Consider the following 20,756-nt stretch of genomic DNA (forward strand, 5'->3'; position numbering starts at 1 on the left):
GTTTTAAGGATTGGAGAAATGTGAGTTCTTCTACTTGAGCGGGTCAGAATTCTCTCTGCAGAGTTCTGAATCGACTGCAGGCGAGACAGCTCCTTCTTGTTAAGACATAAAAAGAAACTTTTACAATAGTCCAGACGAGAAGACACAAACGCATGGATTACAAGCTCCAGATTATGTTCCGACAACATTTTCATAAATTTAGAGATTTTTCTCAGTTGAAGGAAACAGTTTCTGGTCAGTTTTCTGCAGTGTTGAACTAGAGACATGTCTTTATCAAATACAACACCCTGGTTTCTCAGGCTCAGTTTGACAGACTGACCTAAGTCACCCAAGTACTGACTCAACCCTGGAATCTTATCATCAGGAGCTATCACCAGAGTTTCAGTTTTGTCCACATTTAGCTGCAGAGTCCAATTATAATGAAGATGATTCCAGATGACATAACTCTCGAATATAGTCGTCAGAGGAGAAGTGATGATGAATGGAAAGTTGACGAGATAGTCAAGTTTCTAGTGAAGGAAATTCGGAGCAGAGAATGCACCCCACGCCCCCACCGCTCAAGATGTCAACGAAGAAAGGCGAGAAAATTGATGCCGTCCCAACGCTGCGCGAACTTGATATTCAGATGCGAGAAGATGAAGGGCACCGGGTGGAGCGGGAGCTGAGCGGCGGTGATACGTGGAGCAGAGCCGGGAGGAGACGAGGAGCGCGGCCCGCGGTGCTGACGAGCACGGATGTTAAAGCCTTGTTCCAGGAGCCCGAGTGATTTCCTCAAAACGGATATGCCGAGTTTGAAAAACGTTTGGAGTTCACTGTGACACAGTTAGGATGACTTTGACTTTATATTTTTCCACTTTTGACGGAGCTTAACGACGGCTCTGAAAGCGAGTTCTTTCCTCATGTGCAGCGACTGCTTAGTGAACCTGACCACAGCTGCAGACTCACACTGGGTGTGTCAACCCCGGGAGGAAGTGTCACCATCCTCTGCCCAGGATACAATCGGGCAACTGGCTCTATCAGGTTTGAAAATGTAATAGCTGCATAAGACAACTAAGGGACCAGTCGGGTATGTGGAAGTTATTTTTGAATCTTGTTTATATAGTTTTTGTGTGTGTTTTGTTCTACCTTGAGACCGTGTTGAAACTTCATTATTATCTTGGGTTTTTGTTCGAGTTCAGCAATGGAAGATTTCGGGAAATGTTTACAATGTGGAGGGTTTTTGAGAAGAAGGGAATGACGAGTTTACTTATTCACTAACTTATGAACAAGTTAAAGTTTGTGACTTACAATGTAAAGGGTATAAATAATCATATAAAGCGGAAAAAAAATACTTATTCAACTTAAACAACTGCACTGTTCTACAGCAATGATCCAGGAGACTCATTTAGACACAAATGAACATAAAAAATTGAAAAGAGAATGGGTGGATCAGGTATTTAGTGCTTCCTTTAAACATGGTAAAAATAGGAGTTGCCATTCTTATAGGCAAACTGGCATACTTCAAACATGAAACTACAATAGAAGATGAGCAGGAGATATGTGATGGTCATCGGATTCATAAGCGGCATAAAAATAACACTTGTTAACATATATGGCCCAAATGAGAACGCTGCAGACTTCTATAAAAATATTTCATTATTACTAGCTAAACATGCAGAAGGAATTATTTTATTTGGAGGTGATTTCAATTGTGTTTTGAGACAGAACTCGGACCGACTTCCCGCAGGACCATTAACCAAAAAATCACGTGCCCTGAAGTGTATGATTGAAGAACTGAGTTTAGTTGATATATGGCGCTTGCGCCATCCTAGAGTAAAGGACTTTACTTTTATGTCACAGGTTCATGGCAGCTATTCAAGACTGGATATGTTTCTTATTTCAAGTTCTGACATGTGTAGAGCTGTTGAATGCACTATAGAACCCATAAACATATCTGATCACGCCCCAGTCACACTAAATTTACAAGTAGGGCAAAGTGATGGAACAAAATATTGGAGATTAAATGTGTCATTACTTAACGACGAAACTATCAGAAACGACATTGCCTAACAACTCTCTGAATACTTTACTATTAATGATAATAATATGGTGTCACTATCTACACTATGGGATGGCGCTAAAGCAGTAATGAGGGGCAATATTATTGCCATCTCATCTAGAAAAAAGAAGGAGAAGCTAAATGAACAATTGCAATTAGAGAAAGAAATCAGAAAATTAGAGATAGAATATCAACGAGCAAAAAATCGGATTACTTTTGATTTACTAAAGGAAAGCCGACAGAAATTAGATAATCTCTTGACATATAAAGCAGAAGGGGCACTTTGATTTGCAAGTAGAAAATACTATGAGATGGGTAACAGAGCAGGCCGCCTGCTGGCCTACCAGTTGCGTAAAGCTCAGGCCAGTAGAGTAGTGCACAAAATTAAAGGTCCTAAAAATAATCAGATGCTACTACAACCTAAAGAAATTGCAGATGCATTTGCTTCTTACTATGACACATTATACAAAGGGCATGAAGGACCCGACAAAATAGAAAATATTGAATCATTTTTTGAATCAGTGAAACTAAACAGTTTGACAACAGAGGAGGCTGATATGATCATCTCAGAAGATGAAATCAAAAACACCATTCTTAAACTTAAAAACAACAAAGCACCAGGTACTGATGGCTTCCCTGCCGAATACTATAAAACATTTATCAGTGAGTTATGTCCAGCTCTATGCAGAATCTATAACTATTCCTTGACTAAGGGAGATCCACCAGGTTAATGGTCAGAGGCATTAATAAGCGTAATTTACAAGGAAAATAAAGACCCAACTTTATGTGCCTCATATCGATCTATTAGCCTCCTCTGTGTTGATCTTAAAATTCTGAAATCTATTATATCAAACAGGATACAGAAATATATTCATAAATTAATAAAAAAGCCAGATCAGACAGGTTTTTATTAAAAACAGACAAGGTACTGACAACATCAGAAAAGCTCTTAACTTGCAGCCAACCGTATACAAATAAGAAACTATGTCAATGTTCCTTAGCTTAGACACAGAAAAGGCCTTCGACATGGTTGACTGGGTCTTTCTCCAACATACCTTAAAGCATATGGGCTTCAATGAAACATTCAAAAAGTGGATTCAAGTGTTCTACAAAAGTCCTAAATCAAGAGTTAGGGTTAATGGGCATTGCTCGCAGTGGTCCACGCCAAGGGGATTTTTTTTTCTTTCTTTTTGATTTGCCTTTGTATTACTGTGTTTCTTGTATCTACCTGATGGGTGACTTAAATAGGAGTACCTTGTTGTATGTATACTACATATTATGGATATGTCATCTTTGATTGATGTGAATTGACAATAAACAAGTTCAACAAAAATGTATATGATAATGTATAAACAGTACCAATTATGAATACACACTCATAAAGAATATATCAATTTAAACGAATGACAAAATAACGAGATACATTATCGAAATAAATAAAGTTTATCCTACTCATGATCGCTATTAAAAATAATACATAACACAAACAAAATCTTGTTTTTTGTTATATTAAATCAGACACGCTTCCATTTTAAAACATATGAAAATATGTATATATGAATATTATAAATACACATTTTCAGTTCACAATTGTTCGTTGCATCTTGAATAAATGACAGATAAATACGGGCTGAATTGAAAGGGGCGCATGCGCACGCAGCGACCGGCAACAGTCATGTTTTTACGGTGCGTTTCAAACACCTACAGCTTAACTTATCAAAAGTCACTTGATAAGGCAGTCCAAACTCAAAATAGTGACCAGTTCGTCTATCACTATTACAAATAAACGTTGCAGGCCTGAATCGTGGCTCGGGTGCGTTGAGACCAAAAACGATGAGGCCGCTTCGCTCCGTAGAGACAATACTTTAAAAATAAAAGAAACTGAGCGTCTGGTTCCGTGTCCAGGGGACTTGGAGGTGGCTGGTCATCTTATCCAGCTAACCAGCTTCAGGTGGTGTTGGCGATCCTCTCAGCTGTGCGACGTTAACGAGAAGTTGCGTGAGTTGAGTCTCCTTCTTTTTCACTCCTTTTTGTGTGTAATTTTTCGAGTATATATGAATCCCTCAAAGGGACGTGTTGCCTCATCATAAGCTGTGCGCGGCTCTTACAAGAGATGACGCCTTCTTTATAGATCTCCGTCGTTTCAACCTCTTTCTCCAAATCCTCCATCGCCGTGAGCGCTTCAATATCAGAGTCCAGTTCAAGTAGAGTTCTCTCCTTCGCGGACAACATGTCCAACAAAGTGCTCAAGTTATCCATGTCCGGATCTGGCTTCGTCATTTCTCCGTCAATCTGGTTCAAAAGACGCGTCGTTGCTCCTCTGATCGCTCCTCGCTTTATTCTCATTCTTTCCATTTTTGTTCTACTTTCCTCTTCAGACGTCTGATGTGTTTCTCCGTTTCTGTGTCCGTGGCTCGTTGTAATCCCGGGTTTCGGCACCAAAAAATGTGTAGAAAAAATGTCTTGTCTTGGCTCATTCACTGTCAAATTATAAAAAAAACAACTATATCAGGTGTTTATCTGTCAGACAACATCCGGTTTCTAACACAATTATTATCGCACATTTCATTCCTTTTCATCTGTTTTAACTAAAATACCGGTAATAATAAATAAGCAGGTTTTAATCAATGCCATAAATCAACAAAAAATTAACTGATGCAACTCAAAATAATTCATTTTAATGTTTTTAAATATATAGTATTCGACGTTTTAGATGCAAGTGTTTGATAGAAGAAAGAAAGATCAAAAATCAAACATGAATGTTACCCAGTGACGTCGCTTCGTTGTTGCATCCGAGCCAGCGTGAAGACAAGGTGAAGGCCAGCAGGGAAATTATTACCTTTATTATTATTATTATTATATTACCGATGTTGGTCACTCCCTGGATCAGAGATACCTGGTGTTTGTCCACAAAGTGTCGACCTGAAGAAAGAGAAGGAGAATTTCAGATCTAAGATTAATTGAAGCATGTTAGACTATATTTTTCTTTCTATTCAACTCACGATCTGCAGCAGCACACGCTCCTGATGGAAGTTTCTCAACTGAAACACAAATTAGATTTTACTTTTTAAAGACAGTCATCTCAAATTCAAGGTGAATTTAATTAATTTATTTCGGAAATTAATCGCATAAACTCGACAAAAAGGAACCAGCAGATGATGCAAAAGATGATGCAAAAATAATCAAATCACAATAATATTTACTTGAAAGAAGTAAAAAGAGCATCTTATTTATTAATTCATCCAACAAAATGTTTCTTTATTTCTCCAACAACATCTCGTCACGCTTAATATTTCACCATCACCACCATCTTCCTGTTGTAAAGACAAACAAACATACACACGTCAGGGACATATTTTTTCTACAAAGAACGTTTATTTACTTTATATAGACAATTCATATTGACTGTAAATAAATGTATAGAGATGTGTTCAGCACAAATTAAATTTATACCTTTAGTAAAAACTGTAGTTATTCTTTCAAACCGTGAAATTCTGATCATTTAATTATTTGTAAAGAAGGCTTTTCTTTTAAAATAATGAAAAAAATACAATTCTAAATATTTAACGTTACTTTACTTAAATTATTTATTGGCGAGTTTATGTTTTCAGATAATCTTTGTATTTTCAATGAATAACAACAATCTCTTTATTCTGACATAGTAACTAATATAAAATATTAAGGTGTAAACAGTGCCATTATAGATACACACTTGTAAAGCATATATCAATTTAAACAAACGAAAAAATTGCGATATACATTATCAAAATATATAGTTTCTCCTACTCATGATCGTTATTAAAAATAATACATAATATAAACAAAATCTTGTTATTGTTATATTAAATCAGATACGTTCTTATTTTAAAAAATCTCTCTCTATATATATATGAGTATTATAAATGCACATTTTTAGTTCACTATTGTTCGCTGTATCTTGAATAAACGACAGATAAATGCGTTTTTATGGGACAAATACATTATATTTATAGATCACGCTATAATCATTTTTACATTTCATAATTTTTAGAGTTTTTTTTAATAGTATTCGACGTTTTAGAGCCACGTTTTGATGGTAAAAATAAGTTTGTAGTATAGTAGTTTATGGTTCTCCTATAAGCACATCGAGATCGGCTGCATTCCTTCACTTCCGTTTTAAACACGCCGGTCCGACGGGGTTTGACGGTAAAGTGAAAATAGACCTGAGACCGGAGGTTGTGTCTCCCGCAACAGTGTTGTCCAGAAACATCTGCGCCATCGATGGCGTCACGTTTGGCGGCAGAGAAACGCCTTGGAACGGACGCACCAACATGGAACCTTTACGCGTAAAAAGCTGACTTGGATCAAAGATGAATGTTACCCAGCAACTCTGCTTCGTTGTTGCATTCGATCTCCCTGAGGATCTCCACACACACCATCGGAGCTCCAGCCTCAGTGAAGGTCGAGACCAGCAGGTCACTTATTTCCAGGTAGGTCTTGTTCTCCACCTGCCTAAGGCTGACGTGCGGCTCCTCTTTGCGGTTCCTGAGCCTGTGGCAGAACCTGTCCAGGTTATCCTTCGACAAATCTTCCAGAGCACCAGAGATAATGACCGCAATGTTCGCCATCTTCCACTGAATAACTCTATTTCCCCGATAATATACTTAAAGAGGACACGCCCGATTTGACTTGTCATACCATGCAGAAAAACATTTTGAGCATCTTAGAATATGTTTTGCGCGCATGTAAGTTATAGTTTGCATTTTATTTTTACTCGAGCGAAAAATAAAGTGGTTTGAACAAACAAAAATCTATCTTTGACAGAGACCTCAGAAAGCTCGTTTCTGATTGGCTGTGTAGAAGTCGAGCAATCGCAAAAAGAAAATCCGAACGCGCCCAGGGAGATTAAGTAGACAGCTGGTACCCACGTTACCGCTGTTCACTTCAAAACTAACAGTGACGCGGCGTCGTCAGTGACGTCATCGGTGCTGAATGTGGGACTTCTTAATGTTCGCTCCATTACTAATAAATCCTTTATTCTTAATGATCTTTTCACAAGAGTTAATTTGGATTTATTATGTCTTTCTGAGATTTGGCAGAGAGAGGAAGAGTTTATTCATCTGAACGAACTCTGTCCAGTAGGGAGCGCTGTTCTGGGGAAGCCTCGCCTCTCTGGTCGTGGGGGAGGTCTTGCTACTGTTTTTAGGGAGAGTTGTTCTTGCAAAGTGATTCAGACACAGGAATTCACTTCTTTTGACTCTCAGATGATCTTGGTTGGTTCTACAAGACCTTTATATTGTGTGTCAATCTACCGCCCGCCTGGTCCTGCGGCGGTGTTCTTGAAAGACTTTAGTGACTTCTTATCTTCCATTATTAAAATGGAATCTGTCCTTATTCTTGGAGACTTTAATCTTCATGTTGATGACGTCACATCTTGTTCTGCTAAAGAACTTTTAACTTTAACTGAAGCCTTTAATTTTGAGCAACATGTTTCTGAACCCACTCATCAAAAAGGCCACATTTTAGACTTAGTTTTTACTCTTGGCCTGGCCATTTCTAATGTATCTGTACATGATGTCCATCTGAGTGATCATTCTCTTGTCTTGTTTAACCTGGACTTCATCCCTGAACCTAAGCCTTTGAAAGTTAGGTCTCAGAGGCGTGTCATCTCAGCCGATACTGCAGACAGTTTTTCTGCTATGTTTGACGCTCTTTCCTTTGATGACTGCCCAGACGTGGACAGTTTGATTCACTGTTTCACTGGTCATTGTGTTGAAATACTGGATCAAGTGGCACCTGTTAAATCGAACTTGAAAATTCAGAAAAAACGGTGCCCTTGGACAAATGAAGATCTCCTGAGTCTGAAGAGACTTTGTCGAAAGACTGAGCGTCTCTGGAAGTCCACTAAACTTGAGGTGCACAGACTTCACCTCAGGGATCTGTTGACTTCTTACAATGAGATGGTAGAAACTGCTAGATCTGATTACATCAGAAAACTGGTAGCAGCAAATAGAAAAAAAAACCAAAGTTTTGTTTGACACAATTAATTCTCTTGTGTCTCCTGCTCCTCAAATCACGCCTGTTTTCTGTGAAGCTGACAGCAATGCATTGTTGAGATTTTTCATTGACAAAATTAAATTGATCAAAGAGAAAATCTCTCCCCCTTTGTTTGGAACCCCTACTGTCTCTGAGCCCATCTCCTCCTCTTGGTCCTCCTTCACTGCTGTATCTTTGGGTGATATTTCAGCACTAGTGAACAAGATGAAACCCTCCTCTTGCTCAGATAACGTCCTTCCTTGTAGGCTTTTTATCAAAGTATTTGATGTAATTGGCCCCTGGGTTACCAATATGGTGAACCTCTCACTTTCCACAGGGGTTTTTCCCAATGCATTTAAACATGCCATAGTGGAGCCTCTGCTCAACTGACCTCAGTAATTTCAGGCCTATTTCTAAGCTCCCTTTCTTGTCCAAGATCTTGGAGAAGGTGGTGTCTGAGCAGCTGTCTTTGTTCCTGGATCAGAGCGACTTTCATGAGAAGTTTCAGTCTGGCTTCCGTAAACATCACTCTACGGAGACAGCTTTATTGAAAGTGTCCAGTGACATCATGATGTCGGCTGACTCAGGTAAATTCACTGTTCTGGTGCTCTTGGATCTGTCCACAGCCTTTGACACAGTTGATCACCAGATCCTGCTGAGAAGACTGAGGGATGAAGTGGGACTGTCTGGGTCTGTGTTACAATGGTTCTCATCTTACCTTTCTGGGCGCAGTTTTGGTGTATCTGCCAATCAAATGAGGTCTGAATCGGCAGATCTGTTGTGTGGAGTCCCTCAAGGTTCTGTTCTGGGTCCTTTATTGTTTTTGCTGTACTTGATTCCCCTCGGTAAAATCATTCAGAGATTTCCAGATGTTTCTTATCACATTTTTGCTGATGACATCCAGCTCTACTGCTCTTTTGACCCAACTGAGCCCCAAAGGCTGAACAGCTTAGTCAATTGTTTGCTAGAAATCAAACAATGGCTGAGTGAAAACACTTTACAGCTAAATGTGGACAAAACTGAAACTCTGGTGATTGCTCCTGATGATAAGATTCCAGGGTTGAGTCAGTACTTGGGTGACTTAGGTCAGACTGTCAAACTGAGCCTGAGAAACCTGGGTGTTGTATTTGATAAAGACATGTCTCTTGTTCGACACTGCAGAAAACTGACCAGAAACTGTTTCCTTCAACCTGAAAAATCTCTAAACTTAGGAAAATGTTGTCGGAACATGATCTGGAGCTTGTAATCCATGCGTTTGTTTCTTCTCGTCTGGACTATTGTAACAGTTTGTTTTCATGTCTTAACAAGAAGGAGCTGTCTCGCCTGCAGTTGATTCAGAACTCTGCAGCGAGAATTCTGACCCGCTCAAGTAGGAGAACTCACATTTCTCCGATCCTTAAAACTCTTCACTGGCTTCCAGTTTCTTTCAGGATCAACATTAAAATTCTGGTTCTTACTTTCAGAGCTATTCATGGTCAGGCTCCTCCTTACATCACTGATCTGATCCAGCCTTACACCCCAGCTCGGGCTCTGAGGTCTGTGGATCAGAATCTACTTATGGTTCCACGCACACGGCTCAGGACCAGAGGAGAGAAATCTTTTCAGGCTGTTGCTCCTAAGCTTTGGAACGATCTTCCTCTCTCTTTGCGCTTGATGGAGTCTACTGACTCCTTTAAGAAACACCTTAAGACGTTTCTATTTGTTCAGGCTTTTCCTTGAATTTCTCGAACTCCTGTGTTGTTCTCAGTATTATCTTGATCTTTAAAGTATGTACTTTTTTGAGTATTGTTTTGATTGTCTAAGCGCTTTGTGACCCTGGTCTCGAAAAGCGCTATATAAATAAATATTACTTACTTACTTACTTACCAAGACAGGATCGACCTAGTAATTATTGTCTTGTTATAAATGTTCACGGTTGTTGATATATTTCGAATTTTCCATTATTTATTATTTAAATCTTATTTATATTTATAACTGTATTGTTATTATGGAATTCATGATTCTGACAGAGACTTGGATCCGGGCTGGTGAGTGTTTCCTCCTGTTTGCGCCTTTTTTTTTTTTTAGCTCCCCACGCATCTCCGGTAAAGGTGGGGGTCTCGCTTTGGTGTTTAAGTCACATTTTCTGTGTCGCCAAACTTCACCTGACACGTATTCCAGCTTTGAACTGCAGCTATTGGAACTGAAACTGTCCTCTCCTGTCCTGTTTGTGGTCCTTTACAGTAAAGTATGACCATATCCTAATCACTGGGGATTTTAACATCCATGTTTGCTGTGAATCCAGTCCAATGGTCAATGATTTCTGAACTTTCTTATACACATGGTCTGTGTTGCAGGACCAGTCCAGTTTACTGTCCAACCACACACCGAGGTACTTATAGTTGTGAACTATCTACGCCTCGTAGCCTCTGATGGACACTGGACGTGGCTTTGTCCTGGACCTCCCAAAGTCCAAGACCCTTTGTCTTTGAGGTGTTCAGCTGCAATTGGTTCCTCTCACTCCAGTCCACAAAGTCACGTATCAGACTCCTGTACTCGTCCTCACTGTTGTCCCTGATGCATCCAACAATGGCAGTGTCGTTAAGATACTTCTGGACGAGACTCAGCTCCGAGTTGAAGCAGAAGTCTGAAGTGTAGATGGTGAAGAGGAGAGGGGCCAGTACTGTCCCCTGAGGTGCTCCTGTACTGCACAACACTGTGTCAGACATGATGTCCTTCAGCTGACATACTGTGGTCCATCAGTAAAATAGTCCGAAATCCAGGAGACCAGACCAGGGTCCACATGCATCCGTGTCAGTTTGTCCTGCAGCAGAGTGGGCTGGGTGGTGTTGAAGGCACTAGAAAAGTCCAGGAACAGGATCCTTACTGAGCTGCTTGCTTTATCCAGGTGGGAGTAGGTCCGATGCAGGAGGTGAACCAACCACGGGCCAGGAGACAAACTGCAGGGGGTCTTGCGCCTGCTGGACTTGTGGCCTAAGATTTTTTAGGCCCAGCCGCTCCAGTGTCTTCATCAGCTGTGAAGTCAGTGCAGCGGGCAGCAGTGAGGGTGAGGTGACCTGCTCAAACCTGTTGAAAAAGTTGTTGGGACTGTTCTCAACCGTGTCCACTGCAGTTCTAAATCCTGACAACACAAGACTTTCTTCAAAGCAACATGTCCCGGACTATACCAGCGCTTTTTCAGGTACATGATGAGACCTCCTCCTCGGCGCTTCCCGCAAGCATGTGCGTCACTATCCACTCTTATGGTGGTGAAGCCCGGCAGGTCCACATCAGCGTCCGGAGACAGTTGAGTGAGCCATGTCTCTGTGAAGATCAAAAAGCTGCTCTCTCTGTAGATCCACTGGTTGTCGAGGGCAGACAGCTCGTCAATCTTGTTTGTCAGTGAATTGACGTTCCCCATCGTGATCGTGGGGATCGATGGTCTGTGACGGCTCCGATTGTCCTTTTTGTTTGGCGTTTATTCTCTTGCCGGCTCTACATCCACGATACCGGCGCTGAAGTTTGGTCGGGATATCATGACGATCTCCAGCCCATGACATTGACTTCAGTGACAGCAGATCCTCTCTTGAGTAAACAAGATGATTCTCTCCATGTTAAAAAGTATCCATCGAAAAAATTATAATACACATAGATACAATACAAAAAGTCACAAACAACTTATTGTTAACCGTTGACTCGGGTAACTCTGCTGTTCCAGTGCTCCTGGACTTAACTGCAGCTTTTGATACGGTGGACCACGAAATTCTTTTACCACGCCTGAATTAATGTGTAGGCATCAAATATATATATAATATAAGGGTTATCCATGCATTTATCACCTCACAGCTGGATTAATGTAACTATCTCTACTCTGGGATTGACAAAACACTCATGTCCCGTCTGCAACTCGTGCAGAACGCTGCGGCACGCCTCCTGACTGGAAGGCGCAAGCGTGAGCAGATCACGCCAATATTAGCCACACTCCACTGGCTACCAGTCAAAAAAAATCAATAGATTTTTAAAATTCTTTGTTTTTAAAGCATTTAATGGCCTGGCACCCGAATATCTGACTGAATTGCAACACATTCATACCCCAGACAGATCTCTTAGATCAGCCAACCATTTATTGCTCGATGTTCCTACGGCAAAACGTTAGACCAGAGGAAACGGAGCTTTTGCAGTGGCAGCTTCTCGGCTCTGGAATGCCCAGCCTTGGCACATCCAAAGCACTCGGACCGTTGAACATTTTAAATCATCTCTTAAAATGCACTTTTATTCTGTGGCTCCTAAACTCATGTTGAGTTGGACCCCTGTTGTGTCTGTTTGTGTGTCTTGATGTGCCCTGCATTGTGTGTCTTTTATGTCATTGTATCTTATGTTTTTGTATCTTATGTTTTTGCATCTTATGTTTTTGAAAACCTTTACAGCACTTTGGTCAACCTTGGTTGTTTTCAAACGTGCTTTATAAATAAAATCTGACTTGATGTAATTTTTCTAAAGTCTAAATGCACTATTCATACAATATTTTGAATAAGTCGTTAAGAGAATTAACTAGAGAAATAGTTTCACTGCCTCAACCAATTATCTGGAACAGCCACTGCATCTGTTTTGTCCAGAACGACACCTCCAAGTTTTTTAAAATACGTAATTGATCTACTGTAGATGATATTTTGATCGATCCTGACTTGGTGACGTCACTCAGTTGTAGAATTGATGTCAATCTAGAGGAAAAAAAAGTAGAGAGATCGCTCGGATATCAGAAAAGAGAGAGGTCAGGTTTAAAATGGCAAAATTAGGTTTTTAAGGCCCAATGTCTCAATGCGTTATTTTCCTCATTAGGGGTGTTTAGAAGAAAAAGAAAATAGAATCGCGTGAACCGGAAATAGTCCCCAAACACCTCCGGCTGACAACATCGACGTAGCGTTCGAGGTGTTATAAGTCACAGATGGTGATGCTTTCAGGCAGGTGGAGGAGTCATGGAGTGAATTGTTTACCTCAGTCTTCATATTTTGGCCAAATAATCGATAATTAGACTGAATAAATATAATTCTACTGATCATCTTATTGCATATCCATTTTAATTACGATCAAATCTGCGTTCAGTTACATTGTAAACTACTTTGTTGTGTGTTGTTTTAATGTTAGTTAATGTAGAAAGATTGTTATCATTGTGTGTCGTTTGTAATCAAGGCCATGACGTTGTGTTTTTCTTTCTCGTCATAGGTGTTCTCCGTGGCTCTGAACATCTCCAAAGATTCCCCCTTTTTGTCATCAGATGTACAATATAACACAACTTCTGTTAATGTGTGTTTTGTGTCGTATACATAGTATAGCGGTTTATAAAAATGTGTATAGCAATGAATGTATATACTTCGAACCGGTATACCATGCAGCCCTATTATATACTCAGTATTATCAGTAATAGTTTTGTGATGTTGGTTGAAACCCAGCTATTATGTTGCTCCATGTAACCCAACTATAACGTTTATGACATGATACTCAACTATTATGTTATTACATGATGCTCATGAAGCGTAACTATTATGAAAGAAAATGATAGTCATTGATCATTTTATTTGAGATAGTTTTAATTGACATTGCATTCACGCTTAAAACCGCTTGGCATAACATTTGGGTTGACTAATTTGACCCAGCATTTTGGTTTGAACATAGAATTTTGAAGAGAGAAGTGATCTAGACTAGCTTAACCATTACTAGACAATGAATAGGATAAAACACAAAAAGTGGTTCAAAACAAAACAGATCAAAGATACTGTTATGTTCTGCGATGCTGAACCCAAGAGCAGACAGAGGCGAAGTTCCAGAGAGTACAAAAGGGGTTTATTGAACGAAGGGGAAGCAGGTAGTTGAAGGGGAAGCCGGAGGGAGAGCGAGATCGGCGAGCTGGAGTGAGGGATCCGAGTTACACGGTAGAGTAGAGTACGATCTGGCGCCGACCGCGGGGAATCCAAGGGTAGATTGGGGATCAGGAACAGGTGAGTGTGATTGGTGATGAGGACCAGGTGTGAGGTGAGGCGACAGGAGGAGTGGCAGACCAGGGGGAGGGGAACACAGCAGGCTGCTGTGACCACAACAGTACCCCCCCCTCAAGGGACGACTCTAGGCGGCCTAGGCCTCTCTGGGTGAGCCTGATGGAAGTCACGGATGATGGAAGGGTCGAGGATGAGACCCCGCGAAACCCAGCTCTTTTCCTCTGGCCCATAACCCTCCCAATCCACGAGGTATTGATGCCCCCTGCCCCGACGACGAACGTCCAACAACCGCCGAACTGTGAAAGCTGGGTGACTGTCAATCAAACGGGGAGGAGGGGGGAGGGGGGGAGGGGGAGAGAGAGAGCTGACGGAGACTGGCTTAAGGCGAGAGACATGGAAGGTGGGGTGAACGCGCATGGCTGGAGGCAGCTTGAGTGTGACAGCTGAGGGGTTGACGATGGACACAATAGGGAATGGACCAACAAAACGAGGGGTTAGCTTCTTGGAGCCAGTCTTTAGGGGGAGATCCTTTGAGGACAGCCACACCTGTTGGCCCACCCGATAGGCAGGAGCGGGAGCCCGGTGGCGGTCGGCAATGCGCCGGTTCTGCTCGGCGGAGCGCAGCAGAGCGGAGCGTGCGACCCTCCACATCTTGCGGCAACGGCGGAGATGGTGTTGAACCGAGGGGACAGAGATATCCTCCTCCTCGGCGGGAAACAAGGGTGGCTGGTACCCCAGGGAACACTCAAATGGAGACATGCCGGTGGCAGCGCAGGACATGGAATTGTGGGCATACTCAATCCAAGAGAGATGGTCGCTCCATGCAGAGGGGTTGCGCGCAGCCACACAACGAAGTGCAGTCCCCAGGTCCTGGTTAGCTCTCTCAGCCTGCCCATTCGTCTGTGGTTGGAATCCTGAAGACAGGCTGACAGAGGCTCCAAGTGCTTGGCAGAAGGCCTTCCAAACTTGGGAGATGAATTGAGGGCCACGGTCGGAGACGAGGTCAGTGGGAATCCCGTGGAGGCGGACGACATGCTGCACAAGCAGCTGGGCAGTCTCTATGGCACTGGGGAGCTTGGGGAGGGCATTGAAGTGAACTGCCTTAGAAAATCTGTCCACCACCGTTAGGATCACAGTGTGGCCCCTAGAGGGAGGAAGACCGGTCACAAAGTCCAGGCCGATGTGAGACCAGGGCCGACCAGGAACGGGAAGGGGACGTAGCAGACCAGCAGGAGCTTGATGGGAGGACTTGGCCCGAGCACAAACCGTGCAGGCGAGCACGAATGCCCGAGTGTCGGCGTCCATCGCTGGCCACCAAAAGTACCTCTTCAGGAGGGACAGGGTGCGGACCACGCCAGGGTGACAGGCGAAGCGTGATGTGTGGACCCACACCAGAACTTGGGAGCGAACCGCACTGGGCACGAAGAGACGGTTAGGAGGACCGTTACCTGGATCTGGTTCTGTGACTTGGGCTTCCTAGATGAGGGACTCAATTTCCCAGGTGACGGCAGCGATCCGGAGGCAAGAAGGGGAGAGGATCGTGTCAGGGGAGGCCGGTGCGTCCTCAGGGTTGAACTGACGAGAGAGGGCATCAGGCTTGAAGTTACGGGAACCCGGACGGTAAGTGAGGGTGAAATTAAATCGCCCAAAAAAGAGGGCCCATCGGGCTTGGCGGGAATTAAGACGCTTCGCTGCCTGGATGTAGGACAAGTTCTTGTGGTCCGTCCAAACCACGAACGGTTGTTCAGCCCCCTCAAGCCAGTGGCGCCATTCCTCCAACGCCAATTTCACAGCCAACAACTCTCTGTTACCAACATCATAGTTGCGCTCAGCAGGTGCCAGCCGCCGAGAGAAAAACGCGCAGGGGTGAATCTTCTCGTCAGAGGCAGAGCGCTGGGACAGGACTGCCCCCACCCCTGTGTCAGACGCATCGACCTCCACGATGAATTGCCTGGAGGGGTCAGGTTGGATGAGAATGGGGGCAGACGAGAAAAGTCGCATGACACTTGCTAAACACCTCTCCTAGGTCGTGATAGGCTGGGGGAACCAAGGAGAGGTCGGGGGGTACTTGGGGCGAGGGAACAACTCCCTCTGCTGGAGGTAGTGCAGATTGAAGGCATGTGGAATGACAGAAGGTGCTCCAACTCACCACCTTGCCAGACGACCAGTCGAAATGGGGGTTGTGCAGTTTGAGCCAGGGGTAACCCAGGACCAGAGGGGTACGAGGAGACTGGATAACGTGAAACTGAAGTTTCTCATGGTGATTACCAGAAACAATTAATTCCAGGGGCTTGGTACGATGAGTAATAAGGGCCAGGTGGCGGCCATCTAAGGCGTTAGCGTTAAGGGGCGAGGGTAATTTTTCGAAAGTGATGCCAACCTGAGAAGCGAACTTGGCGTCAATGAAGTTTTCGTCCGCTCCTGAGTCCACCAGGGCGGGTACTGGCAAGGGACGTCCGAGGAACAGAATAGTGGCATCCAGGAGAGAGCGTGAACCGAGCGGAACGGGGACGGAAGGAGGGTGGCTCAGCAGGGCCCCGAGTCTCACTGCTGGGCCTTGTCTTTTGGCAGTGACGAACAGGTGGAGATGAGATGTCCGGGTTGTGCACAGTACAAACACACCCCATTCTTTAAACGACGGGACCGCTCAGCTTCGGTGAGACGAGTGCGCCCCAGCTGCATGGGTTCCTCTTCGGGCACAGCACATCTCACGGGGGCAGAGGGGGTAGCTCTCGGGAAGTGTGAGGAATGGATAGTAGAGAGTGCTGGGGATATGGAACTCCCTGTCCTCTCCCTACGCCGCTCACGTAGGCGGTTATCCAGCCGGATAGAAACGGAGATAATTTCGTCCAGAGTCTCAGTCTCCTCCCTAGTAGCCAGCTCATCCTTGATGGACTCACTGAGACCAGAAAGAAAAATCCCACGTAGAGACTTCCGATCTCGCTGCATAGGTCCTAAACTCTACGGAGAACTCAGCTACACTGCGGGAGCCCTGGCGTAAGGAAATAAGGCGTTTGGCGGTGTCCCCTCCCTCCACGGGGTGATCAAAAACCTTCCTCATTTCCGCAACAAAAAGATCAAAATTATCCCTGACTGGAGAATCACTGTCCCATACTGCTGAGGCCCACGCTAAGGCATTCCCCTTAAGTGACCCCATAATGTGAGCTATCTTAGCCTTCTCAGTGGGGTAGGTGAGGGGTTGTTGACTGAAGACTAGGGAACACTGAATCAAAAAGGCCCTGCACGTACCCATGTCCCCGGCGTAGCGTTCGGGCGCAGGAATGAGAGGTTCTCGGGCTCGTGGCAGGTGTGCTGGGGAAGTGGGGGCAGGCGGAGGAGTCGTAAGCAGTGGGGGTTCCGGTGTGTGGGGAACCAATGCATCCAGTTGTGCGGCCATCAGAGTGACTCGGGTGGCGATGTTTTTGAAGGCTTCCATAGCGTCCCGGAGGGCTTGGCTGTGCTCGGCAATCTGAGTGCCTTGAGTGGCGAGAGCTCCGTGGACTTTTGCCATGTCCGCTGGGTCCATCTTGGCCAGATCGTTCTGTTATGTTCTGCGATGCTGAACCCAAGAGCAGACAGAGGCGAAGTTCCAGAGAGTACAAAAGGGGTTTATTGAACGAAGGGGAAGCAGGTAGTTGAAGGGGAAGCCGGAGGGTAGATGAAGGGGGTTGATTGGGGATCAGGAACAGGTGAGTGTGATTGGTGATGAGGACCAGGTGTGAGGTGAGGCGACAGGAGGAGTGGCAGACCAGGGGGAGGGGAACACAGCAGGCTGCTGTGACCACAACAGATACCCAAAGACAAAATAAATACCCTGCGATCAAAGTTCCAATGTTCATGTCCAAAAAAAAATCTGTTGGTGATGTATAAAATATTTTGCTCTATCAAATCTCTTATTATTTTAATTCCTATTCTTTAAAAAGTTATGCAGCTATACACATAAAAGCTTGAATAAATAAATATTGATGTATGATTGACCTAAATTTATAAATAATATTCTGTTTTTATTCATTACTACTCAGTTACTATTTCAGTTAGTAGATATATGTAAATTGCAAATGTCATATTACAATATGACGTTTAGGAGATTGATCTCTTGTCAAGTTCAGTGAGAAGTGGAGTTACCTGTTACCAACTTAACATGGGATTAAAACATTAGAACCAAGACAGTTGTTTGCATTATTCAATCTAGAACAATTTAATTTGTTTAGAATAATCGTTGTAGTTATACTAATGGGCCACTAGATAGTAGTAATGTGTATGAAAAATGAACTTAAATGAAAATGAATTAACTACGAGCGTTGATAAAACTACATTTTTTGTAGATCATCAAATTCTACTTTAGAATTAACTGAATACTAACGAAGTTTATTTTTGGATCAATTATTTTCAAACAAATTACTTGTTTTCATCTGTAACATAGTGAAGGACTGTGCATTAAATTCCCTAAAATGGGGCAAAAGTGCCACCCACTGTAATTATTGTTTTTTGTTAAATCCTGCCCTTTGAACTGTACCACTGAATTGTGGGATATTCTCATTGCCTCGAGGACTGAAATGAGGCAGGAGGATGAGATGCTCTGTGAACATTATTGTTTAAAACTATGATAGAAACACCTTTTTCATTCTATTGTCGTACTTTATATTCTCTTTTGTTTAGTAGTCGTTGTATTGTATATGTTTGTTTATTTGTTTAGCGTGTAACTTATATACATGTTGTGTGGTGTTTCTAGAGCGAAAGAAACGAGTGTGTGAGCGATCCATCCTCAGACAGTATTTACGTGCAGGACTGCATGAGAATCCTACAAAATAAAAGACAAGTGATCCACCACGCGCAGCTTCATTGGTCGAATCAGAAGCGGAATGAGCCAAAGGTTACATATCGAACAGTCAAAGTTTATATTTAGATTAAATTATTCTCTGTCCAAAAATGTATTTATTATCCGTTTACTAATAGCGATGTGAATAAAATACTAATAAAATAAACAGAGGTCGGATCTTTGTCACGTGTTTACTTTTTGACAGCACGTAAATATGTTTTAAATCATTGTTGGATTACTTTGACTCTCCACAGTTAATACGCTGCATCACGATACTGTAGGCTGAACGATCCTTGTCTCTGTGAGAGAACTGTTGTTTTTAAACACATTACTACCACCTAGTGGCCTTAAATATAACTACATCGATTATTCTAAATTAATTAAATTGTTGTAGATTTAATAATACAGAATATTCCAACTATAGTACAATTACTGTATGCAGACATAAAAACAGACATATTCAGTGTGTACAAGAACACAATCACATGTATTTATATTAACACAACCTAATAATTAATTAAACTACTTCTGTAAATAAACAACTGTCTTGATTCTAATGTTTTGCAACATTGGATCCTCCAATTGTCCATGGGCAGGAAGACGAGGGATGAGAGGATTTGATGCCCAGTGTCGATGCTTAACAGAAGATGAAAAGCGCTATATAAATAAATATTACTTACTATAATATATATTTAATTAGTGACGTCATCAAGTTTGCGACGTCACTGCACATGCGCAGATACCGCGATACTGTAGACCTGCCCCGATCCTGTACCGACAGGTTTGCCCTCGAAACTCGCCAGTTCATAAACCTGTCGATGTTGTTTATGTGTGTGTTTTTTTTACGTGGATTTGTATACTTTTTGTAAACATTGAATACAAGCCGCGTATGAAAACAAATATTGATTGATAGATAAAATTTCATAATATTTAACTCTCTGTCTCATTCGCAGATGACAGAGTTTTTGGTGCAGTTTGCTGAGTGGCGCAGAAAATGTCACTCATCAGGATCACGAGCAGTAAGGTTATAGGTTCAACACAACAGCAAACACTCACTGATCTTTACAACAACCAGGTAATAAGGAAAGCAAAATCCATCATGTCAGATAGTACTCAAGTACTACAAGCTTCTTCCCTCTGGTTCTCAGACAACCAACAGCCAAACAAACCGCTTCAAACACTCATTCATCACCTCTTCCATCTCACTACTTACTCCACACAGTACAGACAGACCCACCAACTCACCTATAGCTCGTCCCACAGTATCTTAGTGTATGCTTTTATATTTTATGTTATTTTTCTTTTGTCGTGCGTCACCGTGTTTGTCTTAACTGAAGCAAAACCAATTGCCCCACAGGGACAAAAATAAAAATCTTGAATTTGTGTATTTTATAGATCATAATCATTTTTTACAATTTATAATTTTTTGATTTTTGTTTAAGTAGATTAGACAAACACTGACTTGGATCAAAGATGAATCTTACCCAGCAACGTTGTTCGTCGTTGCATCCGACCTCCCTGAGGATCTCCACACACACCGTCAGGTCACTTATTCCCAGGTAGTCCCTGTTCTCCACCTGACCTGCGGCGGCTAATGTCTTACTACACGCTCAACAAATAGATACAAATGAAACGCAAAGCTTGCACATTTGAATCTGCCCAGTACAGCAGATGTTAATCTTAACTTCCCAGAGACATGCTTGGAATCATTAGTGAGAAAGGTTTGGGGAAGTTTTATTGAAGTGAAAAGAGGTTTGAAGTCGTTTCTTTATTGAAATGAAAAGGTTATGGTGTCACAACCTGGACAATTGTATGAGAGCGCTCTCCTGAGATCCGAGCGCTCTTTCTGGACTTTTTTTTCTCTCTGAGCGCTCGCTACAAGGTTTACACCATGTCAGACTTGATCAACAGA

At 42.6% G+C, this 20,756-nt stretch overlaps 1 long non-coding RNA gene across 2 annotated transcripts; it reads right to left on the reverse strand.

Annotated features, from left to right (window-relative positions):
• Positions 1 to 487: 487 nt before the first annotated feature.
• Positions 488 to 20,429, reverse strand: LOC148062433 (uncharacterized). 2 transcript variants are annotated; one of them, XR_015709205.1, is made up of 4 exons: positions 20,329 to 20,429; positions 5,041 to 5,079; positions 4,805 to 4,960; positions 488 to 4,518 (listed from the first exon to the last, which is right to left on the reverse strand). It is a non-coding gene; the product is annotated as an uncharacterized LOC148062433 (long non-coding RNA). The 2 variants fall into 2 exon arrangements; XR_015709206.1 differs by lacking the exon at positions 20,329 to 20,429 and having other exon boundaries at positions 488 to 3,220; positions 3,267 to 4,518; positions 4,805 to 5,177.
• Positions 20,430 to 20,756: the final 327 nt, after the last annotated feature.

This window comes from Callionymus lyra, chromosome 17, assembly GCF_982586985.1.
Source record: "Callionymus lyra chromosome 17, fCalLyr1.hap1.1, whole genome shotgun sequence".
Classification (NCBI taxonomy): domain Eukaryota; kingdom Metazoa; phylum Chordata; class Actinopteri; order Syngnathiformes; family Callionymidae; genus Callionymus; species Callionymus lyra.